The sequence below is a fragment of the Zingiber officinale genome, chromosome 6B (assembly GCF_018446385.1).
Source record: "Zingiber officinale cultivar Zhangliang chromosome 6B, Zo_v1.1, whole genome shotgun sequence".
Taxonomy (NCBI): domain Eukaryota; kingdom Viridiplantae; phylum Streptophyta; class Magnoliopsida; order Zingiberales; family Zingiberaceae; genus Zingiber; species Zingiber officinale.
The window spans coordinates 41,979,990-42,005,416 of record NC_055996.1 but is presented as its reverse complement, the minus strand read 5'-3'; the positions used below and the strand labels follow the sequence as shown (position 1 = coordinate 42,005,416).

General features: G+C 36.5%; 1 pseudogene; it reads left to right on the top strand.

The window, feature by feature from the left end:
- The first annotated feature begins 6,340 nt into the window (after nucleotides 1-6,340).
- LOC121990933 lies at nucleotides 6,341-7,455 on the top strand (annotated as a pseudogene).
- Nucleotides 7,456-25,427: the final 17,972 nt, after the last annotated feature.

Below are 25,427 nucleotides of genomic sequence, written 5' to 3'. Positions count from 1 at the left end.
CATATGATCTCATGGCAGCGGAAGATATTTATTAAAATTTTCATTCTATTTTATCATATGCATTTTTTTTTAAACATGGCATATGAACCGTAAATCATACTAATACTCATGCATAACTTAATCTATATTTGCTACTTGAACATGAATCATGATCTTATAAATCTACAGACATGAAAGAAGACATCATAAATGCATAACATACCAGTTCAAGTTATCAGCATACACATAAGGTCCAAACTTAGTTCACATGCACATTTCAACCAAATAAAGTTTTAAAACTAAATTAGATCTATCCACCATGCCACTTCCACACACACTCTCTGTCTTTCCTGCTGCTCCCCTTAGTTCATCCATTCCTTGCTTTCTCTGCAATACAAGGACACATAAAAACTATAAGCCTTAAGGCTTAGTAGGTTCCTTTCCTACTCATAAAACCATAAATCATACGTACACATAAAACATATCATAACATGTGAAAGACATAACATAACCATATCATAGCATGTGAGAACAGAACATAAAACATATCATAGCATGTGGGAACATATCATGAAACATATCATAGCATGTGAGGACATAACATGAAACATATCATAACGTGTGAATACATAACATGAACTAATAACATGATCATCCATACATCATAAACATGATTCCAAAAGTAAATAAGTGTGAAGGAAATCATATAACATGTACATGTAGATGCAAGATGTTCCTTTGAAAACATACATAATGAAATGAACATATGCAACATGTGTTTTTTTTTTTATATCTTATACATACTTGAACATAATATCAACATAAGGGCCCGGCTTGTACCACATACATACATAAATGCGCGCAATCCCTAGGACAGGGTAGCTAGCCCCGAACCTACTAGGGATCTAGGTCCGTTCATAGTCCGTCGACCTAGGGGCGTACTAAGGAGCACATCCCTTTTTACGAGGGTCGTTTCATAGACCATCGACCTCGGGGTGCTTATGGAGCCCACCCTTGGAACAAGCCATACAAAAAGTAAAATAGCATGTCATACATATCATGTATCATGGTTCTTATCATGTCATCATACATATCATGTTCTTGTCTTGTCATACATGTCATATCATGAAGAGAGCTCTTGATTCCAACTTAAGGGAAGCATCTCTTAGGCTTTTCTTCTTACATAAGCCTTTCATAACATATCTCATAAACCATAACATGTTCTTATCATAACATAGAGCATAGCATGTTACATGAAACATAGCATTTATCATGTCATGAAGCATAACATATCATCTCATGAAACTTAGCATATATCATATCATGAAGCATAGCATATCATATCATGAAGCATAGCATATATCATATCATGAAGTATAGTCTATATCATTCCATGAAACATAGCATATCATATCATGAAATCATAGCATATAACATATCATGAAGCATAGCATATCGTATCATGAAGCATAGCATATATCATATCATGAAGTATAGCCTATATCATTCCATGAAACATAGCATATCATATCATGAAATCATAGCATATAACATATCATGAAGCATAGCATATCATATCATGAAGCATGGAAACTTAAACTAACCATATATCAAGAATCATACATTATGAGGAAACATAAGCATGCATAGTTAGATTCAAAAACTTTTCCCTAAACCAATTCTTTCAATCTTGGCCAAAACCTTACTAGCTTGAATTCTAACCTTTGGCCACCATAAGGAGCATGAAACTTCAACCAACTATAGATAAATAATCATACATCATAAAGAAGCATAAACAAGCATAGTTAAATTTCAAGACCTTGCTCTAACTCATATACTTGCTTGGCCGAACCCTAAGGTGAGGTTCTAAGATTCATTTGTACAACATGTAGCATGGAGACTTATCTAATCTCATACAAAAGATCATACAACATGTAGAAACATAACTAAGCATAATTAGGTTAGAAAAACTTAACTCTAAGCTTACACTCTACCTTGGCCGAAACCTACAAGTAGGGTTTCAAGTCTTCTAGTGCAATATGTAACATAAAGTCTTAACCTAACTTCATACAAGGTATCATACTTCATGAATGAACATAAACAAGCATGTTTAGGTTTTTAAATTTTAACCCTAAGCCTCATATCTTATCTTGGCCGAAACTTCACTAGGGTTTTTTTTTTTCATACAACATGAAACATAAAAATCTAAGCTATCAATACATAAGAGTTCATTCATCATGAGGGGCATAAATAACATATTATCATTTAAGTTTCAAAAATCTTACTCTAAATTTCATTCCTATTCTTGGCCGAAACTTGAAGATAAACTTATCCTAATTTTATACAACATGGAGCATGAAAAACCTAAGCTATCAACATATAAGAAAGTCTAACAAGTTTTAGGAGCATAAACAATATGTTTCCTTTTTAAAGTTTTGCCCTAAACCTTATAACTCATCTTGGCCGAAACATTAGGTTAGAGTTCTTAAACTTTTTAATATCATATGAGATATCTGTTGGTGCAACCTTAGGTCAAGGTTGACCTGGTTGACCCGACTCGAGTTGACGTGACTCGAGTTGTATTTTGATGTTTGACTTGGGAAGATTGTCGGTGCAACCTTAGGTCAAGGTTGACCTAGTTGTGTTGCATGTTGATGTTTGACACTCGTGAGAGAGTTCTATTCTTGATGTGGGACAAGAATAGATGTTTGGGAGATTATTGGTGCAACCGTAGGTCAGGGTTGACCTGGTTGACCTGATTCTGGAAAAGTCCAAGTATGGAGACTTGGCACGGAAAAGTCCAAGTAGGGAGCTTGGCACTGGAAAAGTCCAAGTATGGAGACTTGGCACGGAAAAGTCCAAGCAGGGAGCTTGGCACGCGAAAAGTCCAAGTATGGAGACTTGGCACTGGAAAAGTCCAAGTATGGAGACTTGGCACTGGAAAAGTCCAAGTATGGAGACTTGGCACGGGGAAAGTCCTGGTGAGTGAAGCCAGGCAGTGGGAAAGTCCTAACTGGGATGTTAGGCAGTTGGAAAGTCCTGGTGAGTGAATCCAAGCAGTGGGAAAGTCCTAACTGGGATGTTAGGCAGTGTGGAAATCCTGGTGAGTGAAGCCAGGTGGAAAGTCCTGGTGAGTAAAGCCGGGCAAGGGAAAATCCAGATGGATCAAGGGTGATCGGACATCTGGTGTTGAGAAGTCCAAGTGAGTGAAGCTTGGCATATGGAGTCGGAGAGGGCTCGGTAGCTCGTTCTCCGAACTAGGTTAGAGAGGGCACTCTAAACCTAGGAGTTGGATCGGACTGGTGACCGATCCAGTGATATTGCGTTTGCCCTGATCGGTCTGGTGACCGATCGATCGATGGCTCATCGATTATAATCGATCGATGCCGAGACCGATCAGAGGCAACGCAACTTGCGAGAAGAAATCCGTGGATCGGTCTGCTGATCGATCCACTGATCCGGCTGTGGCACGGCGTCGATCGGTGGCGTGAGGAGGCTCGATCGGTCTATGGACCGATCAGAGGTTCCCGATCGGTCCAGACCGATCGGGGCTTGATCGCGACACCTGATCGGTCCGGGACCGATCAGTGTTCTTCGATAGCTGGTCGATCTGCGGACCGCAGACCGATCAGGGGTTCTGGCACGTATCACCGCTGTTTCTTCTTCGCAGGTATAAAGGGGTCGAGGGCTGCTGCTGCGCAACAACTTCTTCCTCTTCTCTTCTGCTACAGAGCTGCTGTTCTGGTGCTTGAGCTTTGTTGAGCTCTTCTTCGCAAGCTTCGCGTGAGCTTCTCGACTGGGATATCCTGCTGTTGTAGGTGTTCTGAGGAGCTGCTGCTTCAACGAATCCAGTCGGCAAGGAGGCAAGAAAACCTGTGTTTTTACATTCATTGTTCTTGTCTTCTTGTATCTCTTGTTGTATTCCTTTCTTGCTGTTGCAAGAATATTGTGGCGAGGTTTCTCCACCCACAAGGAGTATATTGTATTAGCCGGTTTTCCGGGGACTCATCCACCGACGGATTGAGAGGCTTCGTCCACCTTACGGACACGCCGAGGAGTAGGAGTATCATCTCCGAACCTCGTTACATCGACGCGTTGAGGTTTGATCTTCTTGTTTTCGTTTCCTTGTTTGTTTTTCCGCTGCGCTGACAAATTGTAGGAAGAAACGCGAGAATTTGGGGTCGGCTATTCACACCCCCCCTCTCTAGCCGTACGAAGGATCCTAACAAGATACTATATCATGAAGGAAACGAAAAGATACTATATCCTAACCTAGCCGAAACATTAGGTTAGAGTTCTTAAACTTTTTAATATCATATGAGATATCCAACTTAGCTAACAACATATAAAAGATACTATATCATGAAGGAACATAGACAAGCATGTTACCAAAAGAAACTTTGCTCTAAACCTTCTCCTTTTTGTCTTGGCCGAAACTTCAAGGTGAGGTTCTAAATTTCTTTCTTTTTCTTTTTTTGGTACAACATAGAGCATAACTTGTAAACTTGTTTATCCTAAGTGACCACTAACCTATCTTGGCCGAAACTTGCAAGGAGATCTCTAAGGTTTCAATAACATTCACATACAAGGAAAATCGATAGATACTCACATCCTTGCTTGATTTACTTAGGGAAGAAACCTTTCTTGTGGAGCCTTCCTAGAGAGGAGCTTCTCTTGATTGGGTTTCGGCAATGGTGTGGAGGAGAGAGTTCTTTGGTCACGGTGGAGAGGAGGAGGGAGGAGGAAGAGAAGAAAATGAAATTTTCTCTTTCTTTTCTCTTTTTATTCCTCATGAAAAGAAGAAGGGAAAATGAATTTTTCCTTCTCTTTTCTTTTACTCATCCCTTAATGAAAAGAGAAAGCAAGAATCTTCTTTTCCTTTGAGAGGAAGAAGGCAATTCCAACTTCTCTTCCTAAATGAAAGAAACCTTCTCTTACTTTTAACTATATTGTCCCTTCTCTTCCTAATAATACATTCTCTTGATTCATTGGTTATCACATACATGTATCTAGTAAGAGGTCCAAGGTTCAAACCTTGGTCATCTCTTATTGGTTCTATTTTATTATTTTTGCTAATATTCCCATAAGGCCCATATTTTAACCATGGCAAAAATATATGAAATTGCTAGGAACCCTATGGGTGTTACATGTATGCTTCAAATGAGAAGAGGACAACGGTAACTTGATTCATTGATGGCAGAATTTGCAGGTTAACATGTTATCTTGTGCATATGATCAATAATCAATCTATAGTTTAAAAGTATGGTTAATTGCTTCTATGGCTATATTTAGTTAAAACTAATTGTTTAATCTTTTTTTATGGATTCTGAAGAGTTAAAGATATATAAATTCACACTTATGCATTATTCTTAGATGAAATCTAGAAATGCAAATTCTGCTTGATCAATAGTGACTAAGAAGGCAATTTTGTATGCCTGTTGAACTTCTAGCTTATATCTTGTAGCATCTTTCTAGGAGGAAGAGTTTCATGATCATGCCCATAAAGCTTTTGTATTATGTAATCCAAGATATTAAAAAATTATGGGTTTATTGTGCCTTTTGGCTGAAAGATAGGTGTTCTTTCTTTTTGGTTATTGATGTCTCCTTGTAACATTGCCCTTCATGATACTGCTATATTTTGAAATTCAAACAGTTTAATATTCAGAGTTTAGGTGTAAGTATATAAGTATTACTTTACATATATTTTATTTTGTCATGGCAGCTTGCTGCATCTTAGACACAGTTATTTGGATAATGATTTACTACTAGCTAAATCTTTAAACTTTCATTATTCTATTTGAAAAGTTTATTACAAACTTCATGCATAACAATGTAATAGTCCAAGCTGTTTTGTAAATAATTGCATGAAAAAAAAATGTGAATTTCCAAAAAGGTCTTACAGCATGTTCATCTCAATCACTTTACTTGTAACACCTATTAGCTTGTATGGTTTGGGTATGTTTGTACCACCAAATTTAAGATTTATAGCTAGGAATTAGGACATCTCTAAATTATATTGTACTAAGTTTAATATCTGGATTTTTGCCAGCTGTGGGTTGTTTTCTTGGTGAATGATGCTTTCCTGAATAGGTCTAGTTTGTTTACAACTTTGTGGAAATAAAAAGGTTCTTCTTATATGGATAGTTGTCATCATGGATAATTGAACTTTTCATTTGTCCTCTAGCTCCCTTTTGGACACTAACATTGATTCTAAATTCAAATCTTAAAATTACAAAAGAGAGTTCTTATATCGAAGGCTTTACACTTTCAATATTTCTGTCCTCCATATGTTCTTTTTCCGGTTCTTTTTACCCCTATTCATATTTGCCTCCATTCCATTTGCCTACTTTATTTAGGGGTGAGAGAGTGTGATGCAAAGATGTCGAGATATGAGCGAATGTAAAACTTTTAAGCAAAGCAAGAAAGAAGGTTTTGCCTACAATGGAATTAAATTTAAATGATGGAGCTTTGACATCAGGATTAGCATCACAAAACACTAGTGGTATTTTATATGGATCCGACGTACTAAATGCTAGACCTGGTAGCACTATGCATTTGGATTGCTGTCACAGATGGTGTCTTCATCAAATGATGATGTGGCAAGGGAATATCTTGAGAAAGTTGCAGATCATCTGTTAGTAATTGCACAAGCTGGCACGTTGGTGAAATCTCACGTGTAGCCAAAGCTTGCTTGCTCAGTTTTTCAGATGTTCAATAAAATGGAGCCAACTATTCTCTTGAAGGTGTGTTGGAACTTCGTCGGCAGTTTATAGCACCTTATCTCATCTGGGTAACTAGTGCTATCTTCTGAAAATTTTCTCTATTGCAAATTGTAGATCCTCAAGTGCATCAACAATTTGTCCATGGATCCAAATTGCTTAGAAAGCCTTCAACGTGCTGATGCAATCAAGTATTTGATTCCAAATCTTGAGCTTTCTAAGGATCTCGTCTCACGGATACATAGTGAAGTGTGTAATCTTAAGATTTTTTTTTCTTCATTTTTTTGTTCTCTTTGGTACAAGATTCATTACTTGCTGTGTCTAAATTAATTTGCTCATCTTTGGAAGGTCCTCAATGCATTATTCAACCTTTGCAAGATCAACAAGAAGGAGGCAGGAACAAGCAGTAGAAAATGGAATTATTCCACACTTGATGAATTTTATCACTTCAGATTCACCACTCAAACAATATGCATTGCCTCTGCTAGATATAGATCATGCTTCTCAAAATTCAAGGTAGCAGCTGCGAGCTGATGGAGGATTGGAGATGTACTTGAACCTGTTCAAGGATGACTCTTGGGCCAGTATGCTTTAGATTCAATTGCAGTCTGCTTGGCGCATGATAATGGACAGATGAAAGTAGAACAAGCACTACTGAAGAAGGAATCAATTCAGAAATTAGTGAAGTACTTCCAGAACTGTCTAGAGCAATACATCCGTGCACATTTTGGAGCCTTTTCTGAAGATAATTATGTAAGAGAATGGGTTTTTTCCCCCCTAGTCTTTTCTGTTTGAATTGTCTCATGATGTCCAGGTTTCTAACCCTGAATAAGCAAATAAATATGCAGGAAATCACCTCAGATAAATTCAGCTATAGCTACCAATGGTTTGACGACATTGCTAGTTGCAAGGCTTGAACATCAAGATGCTATCGCTTGCTTTAATCTTCTAAAACTAATCAAGGCAATTTTTTTAGCTTTTTTATTAAGTTAATATTGCAATCCAAATTATCTTTCAATCAGTTTTGCTAGAATAGCTGAGTCGTGAAATCAAGGAAAACCAATAGATGATGGCTTAATAACTGAAACATGAGAATATGTTTTTGCCTCTTATTCAGTTGTTGTTTTTTTTTTTTTGACGTTTATGAGCAATTGAGCATCATCCTTAGCAAGTTAATGAACGTTTGAAATATGTAGTTCCTGCAAAACAAACTTTACATAAAATCCATGCTCTCTTCCCAACTTTGATCATGCAGCTTTAATTTTTTTTACTTCAAGTGAGTTCAAAGTCCTAACCACTAAACTTGAATTGTGTTACTTAGTTGCAAGCTCAGTCTAGTTAAATTTTAGTACACCAACAACACCTTTTTGGCCCTGATTGAATACATTAAGATAGTAATTAATGCATGACTAGCCGTTCATATTGTCAACTTATAGTTTTTCTTCGCTGTCTCCGGTCTGCACTTGCACCGAAGACCTTTATTTAAGCATTATTTAGGCATGCTTTAGATGACATATTAATTTGGGAAGTGCTCGTAACGGGCGGCTCATCAGCCTTAAGTCAACCGCTCATTAAGAAAAATTCATATAGTGTATGATAGTTGCAATCAAACTAATCCTTTAATTATTAGATCATGTCGTTATACTTGTTCATTTAACATTTTAAACTATAGTTTTCCTATCGAGATGTGTATTGTTTCATAGAGGATATATCATATCCATGCTCATTAATTGATGGCATCTTTTGCAGGCAAAAAGGACTGAATCGAACAAGGACTGTTGCTCATATGGAGAGTTGGGGGGGAGATGTTCTTCTTTAGGAGCAGATAGTGACAAGTCATCCTCAGTGGAACGCACGGGAAGATCAAATAACAAACATCAGGTCTTTTCTTCTTCCCCAAAGTTAATGCCTATCCTTGCATTATCATTTTATTCCACAACACAATGACCAGAAAAAACTTTATCACACAAATTTATTCAAGCTACCTGTCTACTACTAATTTTTGTCCGCGCACCCAGCGACCGTGGCAAACATGTTGCGCTCACCACGCAATCCTCACGACCGACAGATAGCTCCTCGCATCGGTTGGGACGGGATTGGCCCTATCCTAGAACAATCCTCTTGACCGAGGGATCACTCCTCTCCTCATATAGGATAGGACTTTCCCTATCCTAGTACAATCCTCATGACCGAGCGATAACTCCTCTCATCGGCTGGGGCGAGATTTATTTTAGGAGGGGATTTATTTTAGGGGGCCAATCCCATTGGGTTGGGTTTAATGGAATAGACTTCACCTACTATATAAATTAAATCAAAGGGGGGAGGGTGAGGGAGAAATCTCGAACAAGGCTAGGGAGGAGGCGGCGACGACAGCTGTGAGGAGGGTTGGGAGAGAGGAATCAAGTGGTTCTATGACTTCTTGAAGGAAGAACGAGACCAAAGGACCTCCCCATCATTGCTCTTTGTCATCATCCGCGCCAACACCAAGCCTTCGAGCACAACGACACCTCTTAAACTCTTTTCTTTCTACGCCTTTAAATCTGCATGCGCAGAATATGGATTGGTTTGTGGAGGAAATCTTGAAGTTTAGCTCAGTTAACTTCCTACCACTTTTACTATGTTCTTTTGAAGATGTGTGTATGGTGGAGGTGTTAAATTCTGTCGGATGTTGTTGCTGCCAATAGGGCCTGTTGTTGGTCACCTAGAGAACCCAAAAGGAACAGAAAGGAGGGTGTAGGCCGTAGGAAGGGCTTGGCGCATGGCTGGGTTCTAGACTGGGGCTAAGTGCAGCAGGTTTCGAAGGGGAATTAGAGGGCTATAAGCAGCAAATTTTTGATGAATATTTGGGGTTATATGCAGTAGGTTTCGAAGGACGATTAGAGGGCTATAAGCAGCAGATTTTTGATGAATATTTGGGGTTATATGCAGTATTAGAGGGCTATAAGCAGTAGATTTTTGATGAATATCTAGGGTTATATACAGTAGGTTTCGAAGGGAGATTTGAGGGTTACAAGCAGTAGATTTTTGGGGATTATTTGGAGTGATTTGCAGTAGGGTTTGAGAGTTGTTGAAGGGTGCGTGTGTAGCAGATTTTGACGAATGTCTGGGCACCTTATATTTGAGGAGGTGTAGGAGTATGAATGTTTATTTAACTTTATGTGGTTAGTAATATTCATGTTTATTGAGTTTCATGTATTTATTTGAGTCTTATGTAGATTAATGGTATGAATGTTTATTTAGCATTATGTAGTTAATGATATTCACGTTCATTGAGCTTCATGTAGTTGATGATATGCATGTTATTTGAGCATAGTGTATATTAATGATATGAACATTTAATTAGGCTTTATGTAGTCTAACAAGATATGCTAAGGTCATGATGCATGTTTGCCTTAATAGAAATGATGTAAAAAAAATGAAATGACAATAATGATGAGGATTAATGGAATAATCTGTGAGGGCGAAGGGCCCCGAGGGACCCTGTTTACAGGACAAGGCCTCAGAAGAACCCCAATACTAGATTCCCATATTTGGCCACAACCTAATTACGAGAGTTGCTCACGCCCCACTGCTTGGTACTATGGTTATACAGATTAATCAATCGAACAAAGGATAAAGAATACATGATGCATCTCCACCCAAGAATGATATATGATAAATGCGAAAGGATAAAGCTATATATAATATGATGATTTTAAAGGATACATGGAATGTTGTGTAATACTCATAATTTAACGTTTTATGGTAGATACCTATATTCTCGCTTACTTGTTTCTTTGACAATAAATTTTCAAGTAAAGGTAGATTCAAGGATGCATGCGACTATTTATGTAATTCCTGCTATTATGGTTTGGTGGTGCTGAGTTAGACTTGCTAGGTTTGGTTTGTAGCAGATGAAGAAACTGATGATGATGGAGGCTCGAATTCTTGACCAGACTGAGCTGGACAGTACACTCCCGTGGTCCTTACAATTCCGCAAGAAACAGTATTTATGAATGAGAGAATAAAATAGTATTGAATTCAGATTTCTAGGATGTTTGACTGGTTTAAAAACTTTCCTTTCTTTAATACTGATCCGGTGGTAAGGACGAGAGATCCTCATTGGCGGGAGGTCAATGACACGTGGAAGTCAATAGTCAAGAGGGTCAACCCCAAGGTCGAACCGAGCGGACAGAGGTCACACCGAGCGGACTGCTGGGCCAATCGAGCATCCGGCCGACCGAACAGTCGGCCAGGGGGTCTCCCAGGCTCGATGAAAGACAGCTCGACCAGGGGTCGGGTTTCCGATGCTCAAGGTAAAAGAGTCTTTGAGCTGAGCAGACAGACCGCTCGACCGAGCCACAGGACAATAAGGCGCGATCCCATCCGAGCATATGAGCAGGGCTTCCCTGGCCGGTTCGAGGTATGCGCATCCCCGAAGGTCATGAGTGTCGAGCGGCTGGTCCAGGCCCGCTCGGCCCGGGAACAAGCAAGAGGTGCAAAGGGACAAAAGGGGACAGCTGGTAACATCATCCTCGAGACACCTGCCGCCGACAAACAACATGGTTAGCGTCTGGAATGGCAGAGTATCGTACAGTGGAAGTTTCCACCGTCACATCAGGGATATGCTCGGGCGATTGCGGAATGACGTCAGACATGCTTTTCTGACACAACCCTACTGAGGTATGTTTGGGAAAGCGTGCATGCATCGAGAAGCATGCCCGCGCCTCCCCGGGGTCCTATATAAGGACCCCCAGACTTTGACGGAGGTATGCGAATCTTATCACTGTAGCCACATTATCGTTACTCTGTTTCTCTTCTTCTTCACTGCCTGACTTGAGCGTCGGAGGGTCGTCGCCGGGAAACCTCTCCCGGCTCGGCTTCTTTGCAGGTTCGCCAGAGGTCCACGTCAACGCCATAGAACAGCGGAGAGCGCGACATCCCCAGCGTCCGTCGGCTCAGCGCTCGGACATGATCAAATACTCATAATGGGTTTGAGTGTAGGGGTGTGGTTTATTAATTGCAGTTAATTTTTTTTTTATTTCATTGGAATGTTATATGGTGCATGGAGTGTAAAAGAAAACTAGGGGTCATTTTAGTTGTTATCAGAGCAAGGATCTTGTAAGGGAAGTGTACTGCTAGTTCCGGGGATTTCAAGAGTTGAGCCCCAAGTCTATGAGTTTTTACTACTTTGAATTGTATATGCTGAATTTAAAGTGATCGATCAACTGATCGATTGATGATGGTTGTAATCGATTGAAACCTAACTTCAATCCATTAAGAGGTGCCCGAATCGATTGGTAGCTAAAATCAATCAATTAGAAAGTTTAATTTTGGTTTAAATGGTCTAATTTCAGTCTATTAAGCCACGTTTAATCAAGTTAACTATCCCTAACTCTCTGAAATGCATTTATAAGTATTTAAGAGAAATTTTCTTGATGGAAACAACAACGAAATGGTTAAAGAAGACTAACTTAGAGTTTAGAAGGAGGTTTAGTTTTAAAGTTAAATTTTGAACCTCAAAACTTTAAATTTTGGGTTTTCTAAAGGTTTAGGAACTCCAAGTCATTGTTGGTACAATGATAAAAGTTTAGGACATGTTTGAGGAGGATTTTCTCCTTAAACGACATGATTTAATTTTTTTTTTGGAACCTTCATTGTTATGAGTGCTCAAGGATGAGCATTGGAAATAATGGAAGATTTGAAATCTTTATTGTAGATGTATGGGTGCTCTAGGGTGAGATACGACATATGCTCAAGGGTGAGCCTGCTCAAGGTTGAGCAGGTGATATATGCTTAAGGGTGAGCATAGGATACAATGAAATGTATGAGACTTTCATTGCATTCCTTTAACAAAATTAATTCTTAAAGTAAAGAGTTTTTGATGTGTGTCGGAGGGGGGATGTGGAATTTAAGTTAGAAATCAACATTCATGCTTTGACATAGATGAAGTTGGAGTTAGGCTAATATGGGTTAGCCTAACTTAAACATATTATCAAATATCAAAAAGGAAAAAATAGTTGGGAGATTATTGGTGCAATCATCCTTGGGCAAGGTTGACCCGTTTGACTAAGCTCGAATGGAGTCGAGCTTGAGTTTTGATATTTGGACAATATATTGTGGACAACATGTTTGGACAACATATCTAGATAATATGTTGTGGGACATATTTGAGAGAAGTCAAGTAGGTTTTCGAGGACCTATACTTGATTAGTAAAGTCCTAACTAGAGGTTAGCAATGGTAAAGTCCTAACTGCGGTTAGGCAAAGCAAAGTCCAAGTAGATCAAGATGATCGTACGTTGGCAAAGGAAAGTTCTAATTGCAGTTAGGTAAAGCAAAGTCCAAGTAGATCAAGAAGGACTGCACGTTAGCAAGGAAAGTCCAAGTGGGTCAAGGAGGACTGTACGTTGGCAAAGGAAAGTCCAAGTGGGTTAAGGAGGATTGCACGTTGGCAAGGAAAGTCCTAACTGTGGTTAGACAAGCAAAGTCCAAGTGGATCAAGGAGGATTGCACATTAGTAAAGGAAAGTTCTAACTGTGGTTAGATAAAGGAAAGTCCAAATGGGTCAACGAGGATCACATTTTGGCAAAGGAAAGCCCTAATCATGGTTAGGCAAGAGAAAAATCCAAATGGATCAAGGAGGACCGCAATTGGTGATCGGAAGTCCAAAGGAAAGTTGACAAAGTTCAAGTGGGTCAAAAGGTTGACCGGACACTTGGTGGAGAAGTTTCAACAGGTCACGGTGATCAGAGATTGGGCAAGGGAATCCTAAACTTGGATTAAGCCCTAATCACGGTAATCGATCAGATGATTGATTGAGACCTGTACCAATCGATCAATTGATCGATTAAGCGCATTTCTTCACGAAGTGCATGGTGAATCAATTAAGCGATCGATTCATCATGAACCCAATTAATCAAGTGATCAATTGGAAATTAATTTTTTGCGAAACAAAGTGCATTGCACCATGCTGAATCGATTGGAATTCTTTCCAATCAATTGAGTATATCATGAGAGGCTTAATCGATTGGTTAATCGATTAAGCTTGGTCGCGTGAACGCGATGGACATAAGCATTCCCAATCGATTGGGTTGCTCCAATTGATCAGATAATCGATTGAGCATGTTTTCATCACGACAAATAACAACCTCTTGATCGATCAACTGACTAATTAAGAGGAGTTTTTTGTGAAGCACAGTAGCTTCCTGGTGAGAGCATGATCGATTGTGTAATCGATTAGGAGAACTTGCGAGTGAACTATTGTTGGTTGCTACTCGGAATATCGTACCGGTTTCCCTGTACAAAAATTTTGTACAAGTCCTAAACCTTTCCTAACAACATATTGTGTTCTTTAGAAATTAAATTAGGAATCGCAAACGGAACTTAACATTATTGATTCCAAATTTAACTTATCTGTTCTTAGAGGTTTAGACTTGGATCTCAAATGATGCTTAACATTATTGATCCAAATCCACCTATGTTACAAATTTAATTAAATATTTATTTTTGAGATCGGCTCCCAGGTCAAACATAGCGAGGCACTAGGCCTTCTTGGGTATGAGATCATCCACCACTGCCTCGACAAAGCCTTTCAAAGAAATTCAATATTTAATCTAATTATAGTAACCCTAGTTTTAACCACTAAAACAATCGAATCACAAGATCGAAAAAGAAAAGAAACACAAATCGAAACATAAATTTGAAACTTAGAATCACTAGCCTCTTATGTTTGGAATTCATACAAAGAAGACTAGTATGATACGGAAAAGAATTACTAGTTATACCTTTCTTTGTATGCAACAACATATTGATCTTCTATCGTATTCCTCTTCTTATCTCGGACGTCGTGTGGATGACGATCTACCGAGATGAGAATCCATCAAGCCTCCTTCCTTCTTCCAAGTTTCGGCCAAGCAACCTTCTCCAAGTGATAGCAAGTCTCGGCCACCAACCAAGCTCCAAGGAAAAACTAGGGAACAAAGCCTTCTTTCTCTCCTTCTTCTCCAAGCAAATCCGGCCACCAAAACAAGCTCCAAGAGGATGATAGGTTCGGCCACTAGAAGAAGAGAGGAAGAGATGATAGGGTCGGCCACTACCAAGGAAGAAAAAAGAGAGGAATAGAAGAGAGTTAGTTTTTGGTGAGGCACCTCTACCCTCTCTTTTATATTCCTTGGTCTTGACAAATAAGGAAAGTTTTAATAAAAACTTCCTTATTCTCTTTGCCAATGAAAAGAAATTTAATAAAATTTCCTTTAAACCTTTATCATGGTCAACCACCTCTAGCACCACAAATAAGGAAAGTTTTAAACACAAAATTAAAACTTCCTTATTTGTTTGCGGAAATTTTTAAAATAAAAATTTATCTATTAATTTTCCCTTAATGGTTGATTATAAAAGGAAACTTTTATAAATTAAAATCTCTCTTATTAAAACATGTGGATGATTTCCAAAAAGAAAAGTTTTCTTCAAAATTAAATCTTCTTTTTAAATCTATAAATAAGGAAAGATATTAAATCTTTTTTTATTCTTTTGTAGAAAGCTATAAAAGGAAAGATTTATCATTTTTAAAACTCTCTTTTAAAATCGTGAGTATGGTTACAAAAAAGAAAAGTTTTCTTAAAATTAAAATCTTCCTTTTCAATCTACAAATAAGGAAAGATATCAAATCTTTCTTTTAATCTTTTGTAGAAAGTTATAAAAGGAAAGATTTATAATTTTTAAAACTCTCTTTTAAAACCATGAGGATGGTTACAAAAAAGGAAAGTTTTATCAAAAATTAAAATCTTCCTTTTAATTACAAATAAGGAAAGATATCAAACATTTCTCTTAATCTTTTGTAGAAAGCTATAAAAGGAAAGATTTAAATTTTAAACTCTTTTAAAACCATGACTTCCATATAAGAAAAGATTTTAAATAAAATCTCTTTTATTTTTATATGGCCGACCACACCAAGCTTGGGCTCCAAGCTAGGGCCGGCGACCTTTACTTGGCTCAACCTTTGATTTGGCCGGCCCAAGCTTGGACTCCAAGCTTGCTTGGCCGGCTACCTAAGGTTGGGAAAGAAGGTGGGTATAGGTGGGTATAACACTTTATTAATAAGAGGCTACGATAGGAACCGAGAGGAGGAATTGGTTTTGGTCTCCTAATGAAAGTAAGCTTCCTGCACTACAAGAAAACAGGCCTTCAGAGACGAAAAATTCTGTCTTTGAAAGTCATTTTTCCGTCTCTAAAGGATATTTGAGACGGAATATTTCGTTTCAAATATCCGTTAGTGAAAGCCCCGTAGCTAAATTTGAGACGGAAATATTTTGTCTCTAATTTCAAAAACAGATTAAAAAACTGTTTATGAATCTATTTTATTTTGACCAAATGAAATTAATTAAAAATAAAAATTTCTTTTCTAATTTTGTTTAAATTGGTCATTAGTCTATTTCAAATTACATAGTAAATATAATTTTAATCTATTTATAGATTCATTTATAATTTTGTTTATAAATTTGTATATAAATTCTGTCTCAAATTTTGTTTTAAATCCGTAATTAATCTGTCTCAAATAACATATCAAATATAATTTTAATCTGTTTATAAATCTGTTTATAATTTTATCTATAAATTCATATATAATCATTTTTAAATTTATTACTAAATTTATATTATATTATACTTTTATATTTCTCATCTACATAGTACTTTCAACAATCACACATTTCAAACAAATTAAAAATATTTAAAACAATTAATTTTAATGCAAAAGTATCATACAATTAATATTGAAATAAATAAATATTCATATAATCTAAATACATTTAACCATTAATGAAAGATAAAGTAATTTAATCTTTATTTCACTTATCACAACACTCACAGGGACCAGATCCTCTTAGATATAAATGATTTGTATATCTCACCTCTTGAATCATTTTTCGAACCATCTCCTTTAGGCTTTCTTCTCTTTGCCTACCTTCCTGGATAAGTTGTTCTTCCATCTATCTATTTTCTTTGATAACAAGTTCCAATTTATTTTTGCTTTTAGTAATTTCTTCCTCCATCCTCTTGCTAGTAACACGCACGTCTTCAATTTCTTGAAATAATTCCTTGTTCTTCTCATGGGAGCACATTTCATTGGAACTTCCATTGTATGATCCTCTAAAGTGTTGATTGCATCCAAATCCATACACCCTCCCCTTGCATAGGTCGTCCACTACATCACCATGACTTGAGATTGAATGAAGACTGAGTAGACTCATCATCAACATTTTTTCTCTCTTTATATTGTTCCTGTCCATATTACAATAGTTTATATTAATTTAACAAATAAAAAAATTAACAAGTAAGAATTAATATAAGATAATAAAAAATTAATGAATAATTAATTATGTTTACTTACACTAACTCGAGCCGATTTGTTATCCACAAACTCTCCAGTACCTTGCTTTCTTTTATGCATTCGTTCAAAAACTTCAAATTCATCCACATCTCATCCCAAATTTTTTTTTTCTACAATTATACATAATATATGTCAATATACAATAGAACAAATAAGATATATTGAATTTATATCTAAATGTCAAATATTTAATAAATTTATCAGATGTTTAAATTATTGGAATAATGTGGTATCTGGTCTATTGTAAACTGGAGCTAGTCTTTAAAATATTAACATAAATCTAGGGTATATACCCATAGATCCAAGTAATGGAAACATGAGGATGAAACAATAGAAAGAAGTGCATTTAGGGAGGGCATCTTACCTCAAAAGGAACAACTCCTTCAGTGCTTCAAAGCTAGTAAATGCATAGCATTTCCCTACCTTGGATGTCACCATAGCTGCAACTTGATGAAGAAATTTTTTTAGTTATTTTAGTACCAAAAATACGTAAGGATAAAAAAAAGCTTTAATGATTCGACTACTAAATGACTAAAATAGTGGATCAAACAACGTTGGAATCACCTACATTTTAACTTTTATAGCATTAATGGTTTTGTTTGTGCATATAATACATTGTCCACTGCCTAAGTAGTTGAATTATGAAACAACTAATTATGTCAATATGATAATCCTATGTTGTATAGAAAAAACTTACTTTGCAATTTTTTATGGAGTGACATACTGCAATTTGTATTTGCAAACATCAGACATCACTTCCCGAAAAATATCTTGTTGTTCATCCCATTCAATATTGGCACCAAGATAAGTAGCAAGAATGTTTGCCTGCTCAAAAAAAAAATGTAAAACAGTTCAGTTTAGAGTATTTTACTTATGAATAGTGAAACTTCATTACACTGTCTGTAGTACTTGTAATAAATGCATAATTTGATCTTGAATGAGTGAGACAAGAGGATAGACAACTAATGTTACTCCAGAGCTGATGAGAGCAGGAAGCTGCAACAAAACTTCTATATACAGAACCAGCCAAGAAAAGTATATTTGTGCCACATGAGTTCCAAAATAGCAGTTATGTAATGCTTCTCAAATAATATTACCTAGAATGGCAGAAATTGGTTTAACAACAAAAGTTTAAATATGAATCACAATCCCTAATGAGGACTAAGAAAAATGGGACTAAACTTTTGTACATATTAGACAGGAAAAATAGATTCAAAATTAAGTATATAGACTACAATGATATTATACCTGGTATGTCAAACTCTTTCCACCACCAGTTGGCATTAAAACAAAGACATCACAACCACTCATTGTAGCATTGATCACCTCTCTTTGATTGGGGCGAAATGAGTGATTACCGAACACTTTTCTGTTGTTAGCCTAGGAAGAAGGAAAACTCAATAGTACCAAACATAATAAAGATGAAAAGTCACAGAGAAACTAAAAGGGAATCACCTCAAGTTTCTTTGTCCATGGAAAGTCTAAACTTTTCCATTTTTTATCTCCAGATCCTTCAATGTAATTAATGTCAAGAAGCTTTGGAGTAAATACTTGTTTGTCTGCAGATGTAGTTCCAAACTGGTTTGCATAATAGGATGGAGTAGGTGAGCTCCAAGTCATAGTATCTCCTGGTTCATTTCTTATGTAAGCCTGGGAGTTAAAGTTGACAGGATCTGTCATACTTGAGGGCCTCTCAAGTTGAAAATTCCTTGAAGTAGTTGTTGATGCCGTGAAGTAGTTGTTCATTCCTTGAACTATTTGGTCTACATCAATACTCTGAAATTTATAATAACTATGATTTATATGAAGCCTCTAGTAGACAACCATATCTGAATTTTAGATTAGAACTCCCTAAACAAAGAAATTGATAAATCCTACCTGCAATAATTCATCATCATCAAGGGCATCTAAAAATATGTCATTGGCAAGATTATCAACAGAATCACACACAGCTTCATTGGTATTAACAATCATACGAGAAGAAGTTTGTGGCATCACTGTTTCAGTGACAAATGGTTGTCTTGGTCCAAAAGATGCTTCATCATTTTTACTAAAATTTCCATAATTCAGTGTATCATCTCTAGGATGTGATCTGTAGTGTGAATCATAGATGACTTTGGAGCTCCGGTTTTCACGGCATGAATATTCAATCTTTTGTGAATTATTAACTTTTTTTAACCATGTGAGAGGGTGGCAGAGATTCATGAAATTTATTATGGTCCTGTACTGCACAGAAACTTTTTTAACTCATCCTTTGATTTTGTAGACATATTTCCTTCATTTTAAAAAAAAATATACAAACATTTTTCATAAACAAAATAAGCTAGAGCTAATCATTCTCTAAAAACACATATTAGATTAAAAGACTAATTGGGTCGTAATTAAGCTAAATAGGAACCTAGGCAATCAAGTTTTGTTATTGCTTCAATCAGACAACAAATTGTATGCACAATAAGAAAACAACAATAATAAAACATTGCAATAATAATATCTGGTTGAAAAAATAATTTTATTAATAAAACAAGAAATAAAAAAAACAGTAGAGTTTAATCTTGCATACGGGGCAAACAAAGCAGCATATGTAGAAAAAAATGTGCAATGACAACGAGACCAAGGCTACGGCAGTGGAGGCAGCAGTCAAGATGACCAAGGCTAAAACCAATGTGGTGGTTGCGGCAATGGCTAGGCGCAACCACCTCGCAATTAGGTCGTGCGAGCGATTGGTAACGCGCGCGACAACCACCACACGGTTATGTCATGCGAATGACCTCGATCGCATGAGTAGGACACAACTAGTGCTGCAGTTCTAGGACAAAGAAGAAGGATGGAGAAGAAGATTAGGATTACCTAAACTTGATCTTGTTCGGTGGATCGTGGAAAGAACTCCGGAGAAGAAGATCGCGTGCCCCTTAAGCCGGAGCGTTGGGTGCCTTAGAGTCATGCGTGATTTGGGACCAGAGAAGAAGATCGCTTGCCCCTCAGAGCCATTCCTGCCTTAGAGTTGTGCCTGATTTGGGACCGGAGAAGAAGATTGCGTGCAGCCGGTGCAGCTGGAGAAGAAAATCATGCAGCCGGAGAAGTAAATCACGTTTACAGCCGTGCTGGATTGGGAGAAAAAACCCAAATTTTTATATTAGAATAGGGTTTGGGTATTTGATTAATTAAAATAAAATATATTTATAATTACTTAATATTTTTTTTCTTAAATTATATAAATTATAAACTGATTTTTTTCTGTTTAAAATATTTTTAAACAGATTTATAAACCAATTGGATTTGATATCTAATTTCGTTACTAATCCGTATTTATTTTTATTTATAAAAAATAATTTATAAATTTTATTTCTAATTTATTTTAAATTCTGTTTTAAAAATATTTTCCTATATTATTTTTTTAAAAGTGGAACGGATTAATAATTCCGTAGCTAATCCGTTTATAATTTACTAAAATTTAAAACAGATTTTATTTTCGTTTCAAAAATCAGTTTCTGAAGCCATATTTTCTTGTAGTGCTGTGTTCGCCCCGAACACCCAACTTAATTTCATAAATAATAATTCATATCACTAAAGAACTATTATTGAACTACCGCACCAATCCCAAATTACATTTTGGGCTCCTTCTTATCATGAGTGTGTTAATCTCCCTGTGTTTAAGATGTCGGATGCCCACTAATTAAATGAGTTACTGACAACTCACTTTAATTAATATCTTAGTCCAAGAGTAGTACCACTCAACCTTATTGTCATGTCGGATTTAGTCCACCTGCAGGATTTTCATGGCAATTCTTATGAGCTCCTCTTGGGGACATTATCAACTTAGATTACTAGGACACAGTTTCATTCTATAATCAACAACACACCATATAAATAATACCATTTCCTAACTTATCGGCCCTATTGATTTATCGAGCTAAATCACCCTTTGATAAATCAAAGAAATGAATATTAAGTATATGTGCTTGTTATTATATCATGATTAAGAGCACACTCTTCCATAATAACAAAAGTCTTGTTCTTTTATTTAGTCAGTATAAAAAGAACTTACCTTAAATGGTCCAGCTCAATATACTCTGAGTGTACTAGTGTAATTTTATAGTCAAGATAAACTAATACCAAATTACACTACGACTATTCCAATGGTTTGTTCCTATCCATCTTAGTCATGAGCAACTGTTTATAATTTTTAAAAAACTGATAACATGATCTTCTGTATATGACACCACACACCATGTTATCTAAATATAAATTAATTGAACAACTACATTTAACATAAATGTAGACATTTGACCAATGTGATTCTTATTTCTAGATAAACATTTATACAAAAAGCTAGACTTTTAGTATACACTCTGACAACTATGGGTTTCGTAATTGATTGGGTGATTGATTAAGAAGACTTATAGTCGATTGGCTAATCAATTAAGTGATAAAGAAAAGAGCGGTTGCGATGTTTAGACGACTGGATGTCCTCGGATATGACATAGTAATCGATTGGGGGTAAGGTCAATCGATTAAGAGTCCTAATCAGCGGGATATAAAGGCGACGACAAAGATTCAAATGCAACTTCTTCTTCGCTTCTTCTCTATTCTTCACCGCCAATCCTTGAGCTTTGGAAGATAAGTGTTGCTGCACTTTCCAACCAATCAAGAGGCATTTACAAGCTACAAGAAAGCAACTAAGATTTTCATTTGTATTGTATATTTTCTTCTTGTTTGCATTGTATTTCTTGCTGAGGGCTTATACAAGATTGTTTCACCTCTGGAGTATTTCCGAAGAGTATTTTCATAGTGGAGAGTGTATTCTGTGTGAATTCTTAGATTAGTCACTTTATTAAGATAGATACCAAGTAAATCCGGGTGTTAGCATTGTTTCGAGTATTTTTCACTATAACTCATCATTAAAGAAACGATTGGAGCTAATCATACCCTCTAACTTGCCAGAGTGGCCTAACAATACCAACAAAGAGTTTAAAATCTCAGTGCCCTTGCATGCTAAATAAGACGCTTATGATTCTTTTAAATACCATTTTTCATATCTCATATAGATAGTGCAAAATATCATATTTGCACACTCTTTATTATGCATTGAAACCTTTCCATTCTTATAAAGGGCGATCCTTAACACATCAACTTTTGCCTGCTCATCTCCATCTTGAATATATGCAAATTTAGGGTTATTTAGTGATCAAATTCTAAATAGAATCTGTCATGCAGTTCTCAAATTATGCTAATTCTCTTTCACACTAGAATGAATATTTAGAGAAAACATGCTCAAAAGTACTTATCAATTGATAGTTGATCCTGTATTGAATTTTCATCTCCTGTGCAATACATGTCAATCATGTTTCTGTTGGTGTAATCATTTCAAGTCAAGGTTAACTAATTTAACTAAGCTTAGATTGATCCGAGCTTAAGTTTCTATGTTTGATCATGTGTAAAAGAAAAGTCAAGTATGTCAATGGGGGACCAAATACTTGACTAGAAAAGTCCTAACTAGAGGTTAGGTAATAGATAGTCTTAGCGGGACTAGGCAATGGAAGTCCTAGTGGAGTTAGGTAGTGGAAGACCTAGTTGGGAACTAAGCAATGAAAGTCCTAGCGGGGCTAGGCAAGGGAAAAGTCTAAGTGGGTCAAAGGTTGACCAGACATTTGATGAGAAAGCCATGGTAGGTCAAGATTAACCGGATATTAGGTAACGGAAAGTCCCAATGAGTTATGAATGATTTTAGGATTGGGCAAAGGAACCCTAACTCGGGTTCAGAGTTTAGGGTTGGCAATCGAATAGCTCAAGTCTAATTGATTTGGCTAATCTATTGGGAGCTTCTACACGAGAGCACGATAAGAGTTAAAATCAATTAGGCTTAAGTCAATCGATTAGGTTTTGGCCAATCAATTAGGCTAATTTATTGGAAGCTTTTTCATTGTGGCAAAAGGCGAATACGCTCACCCTCAGCGCCCCCGCCAATCCGTCTCAGGGCCAACACGAAGGAGGTAAATCACGGGTGGCTACTAGTCTTTAGAATAATGACTAGCACATAAGGAAGGTATTTACCTTGGCTTTGTTGAGATTTGAACCTCAGATCTCATTGTGGCAACACCTCATGCGCTAGCCACTAGACCCATCCGAGGGGACTATTGGGAGCTTTTTCATGAGAGTATAGTGAGGGTCATAATCAATTGATTGTCAATCGATTGATTAGAGTGTTTTTGCAAGAGCACAGTGAGGGTTGGAATCGATTGGTTTAGGCCAATTGATTAGAGTATTTTTGCAAAGAGCATAAAGCTTCAGAATTGATTAAGTTAATAATTAGAAGTTGGTAATCGATTGGTATGACTCACTAATCAATTATACTGGTGAAAAAGAGTTATTCTGTAGGTTTTAAACTATCAATCTGACATGACAATCGATTAGGAGTAAAGTTAATCGATCAGGAGGCATTTTTCAACCCAAAAGAAACCCTAAAAAGGAGGGTTTCACAAAGAGAACAAGCAGCCTATTCTTGATGTTTTCATGACAAGTGCTACTGTACTTTCTAAGCATCAAAAGGCTACCCAAATAAGAAAAAACAAACAAAGCAAGGTTCATTGTTGTAAAGTTATTTTCTATTTTATTTGTAATTTTATTTATGTTTCTTGTTGTATTCTCATGTTCGAGTTTGTACAAGGTTTTTCTATCTCTAGAAATGAGGTTTTCATATTGAAGCTATGAGAGAGAGTCGAACCCTTGGATCAGTCATCTCAAAAAGGTGGATACCAAGTAAAATCCAAGTATTAACATTGTGAATTCTTCGCTTCAAATTTCTGCTACAACTTCAAGTTCAAGGAAGCGAAGCGGGCTACTCACCCCTCCCCCTCTAGCTTATACATGTCCTAACAAATGGCATCAGAGTGAGACCGCTCTTCACTGAACTAATCGCTAGAAGGAGCAAAGAGATAGAGGAAGAAGAAGAGCCCTAAATTTTAACAAGTCAAAGACTTATCATCAAAGGAGCTCAAGTTCAAAAATAGATTTTTGAGATGGATTAGGATTTGACATCTGAGCACTTCCATCATTCAGAATGAAATGGGAAGCTTCGATCTTTGGAAATCAAGTTTAAAAATTTTCTTAATGATGTATATAAAGCAATGGTATGCTCTCTTAGAAGGATTTGAACCTTCCAAAGACAAAAATGGAGAACCTCTTTGAAAGAATAAATGGATCAAAAAGCAAGTCAAGAAATCTAAGGAAAATGATAAGATAACCAAATTGTTGGTTAATTTGTTACCTAACAATCTCTTGTGCAAGATAAGAGAATACCAAAATGTCAAGGAGCTATGAACAAGTTGGCAAAGCTTCATGAACATCCTACCTTAATACAAAATGATGTTAAATCCAAAGAAGGAAACTCATTGGATCAAGAATAAGAGGTTTTGGAGGTTAAGATATGCTCAACATCAAAGGGTAAAATTGAAGAGGCATTCTCCTCAATGAATGAGGGGGCATGTAGTTCATTGATACTAGAACAAGAATAAGTGTCTACATCCGAAATCAATGAAGGAGCATGTGTCAACTCTACAAATCATGAAGGTATAACTATTTTCATTCATATCATATGTTTGGAGTATAGGAAGAATGAGTACTATAAGAGCAAATGTTCAAGATTAATGAAGAAGAAAGATAAAGTGGCATCCAAGATAAAGAAGAAGTCAAAAGAGGTCGACCCCGTAATACGAAAGGGCAGGGAACACATTGTGTATTTCTTTTACAATTGAAAGGGACATTATTGGAATCAATGTCTAAGGGGGAGGATTTAGACTAAGATCAAAAATGGAAACTCAAATCAAAGGGGAGCTTCTAAGAACAAAACTAAGATACCATTAGTTAATGGTATTTCTTTATATCATTATAAAAAGGCATGCTAGATTTAAATTTTAAGATTTTAGTGCTTGTTATTATGAAAATAGGAAGCACGATATTTCTAAGGAGAATTATAAATCATATGGTACTAGAACTACCTTACCTAAGGATAGAAAGGTAAAAAACAATCTAGGCAACTATAAGGAATTTAGACCTATGCCTAAAAAAATAAATGTCTAAAAGAAAAATAAAAAATCAATGTTTGGGGACTTAAGCTTTGAAAATCAAGTCTTAAGGTCAAGACTTGAAAAATTGAATAAGACCCTAAAGACAATGACAAATAATATCAAAGGGTCTAAGAAACAAAGCTTAGGATTAGAAAGACAAGAGTCATTTATGGACAAGAAGGGTTCAGGAAACAAACCTAAGTCCAAGAAAAATATGTCTTCATTCCATATAATTATGGAACTAATCCTAGGTCTAGGAGTCAAGCCAAGGTTACAAGGAAAGTTATTCCTAGAGTTGA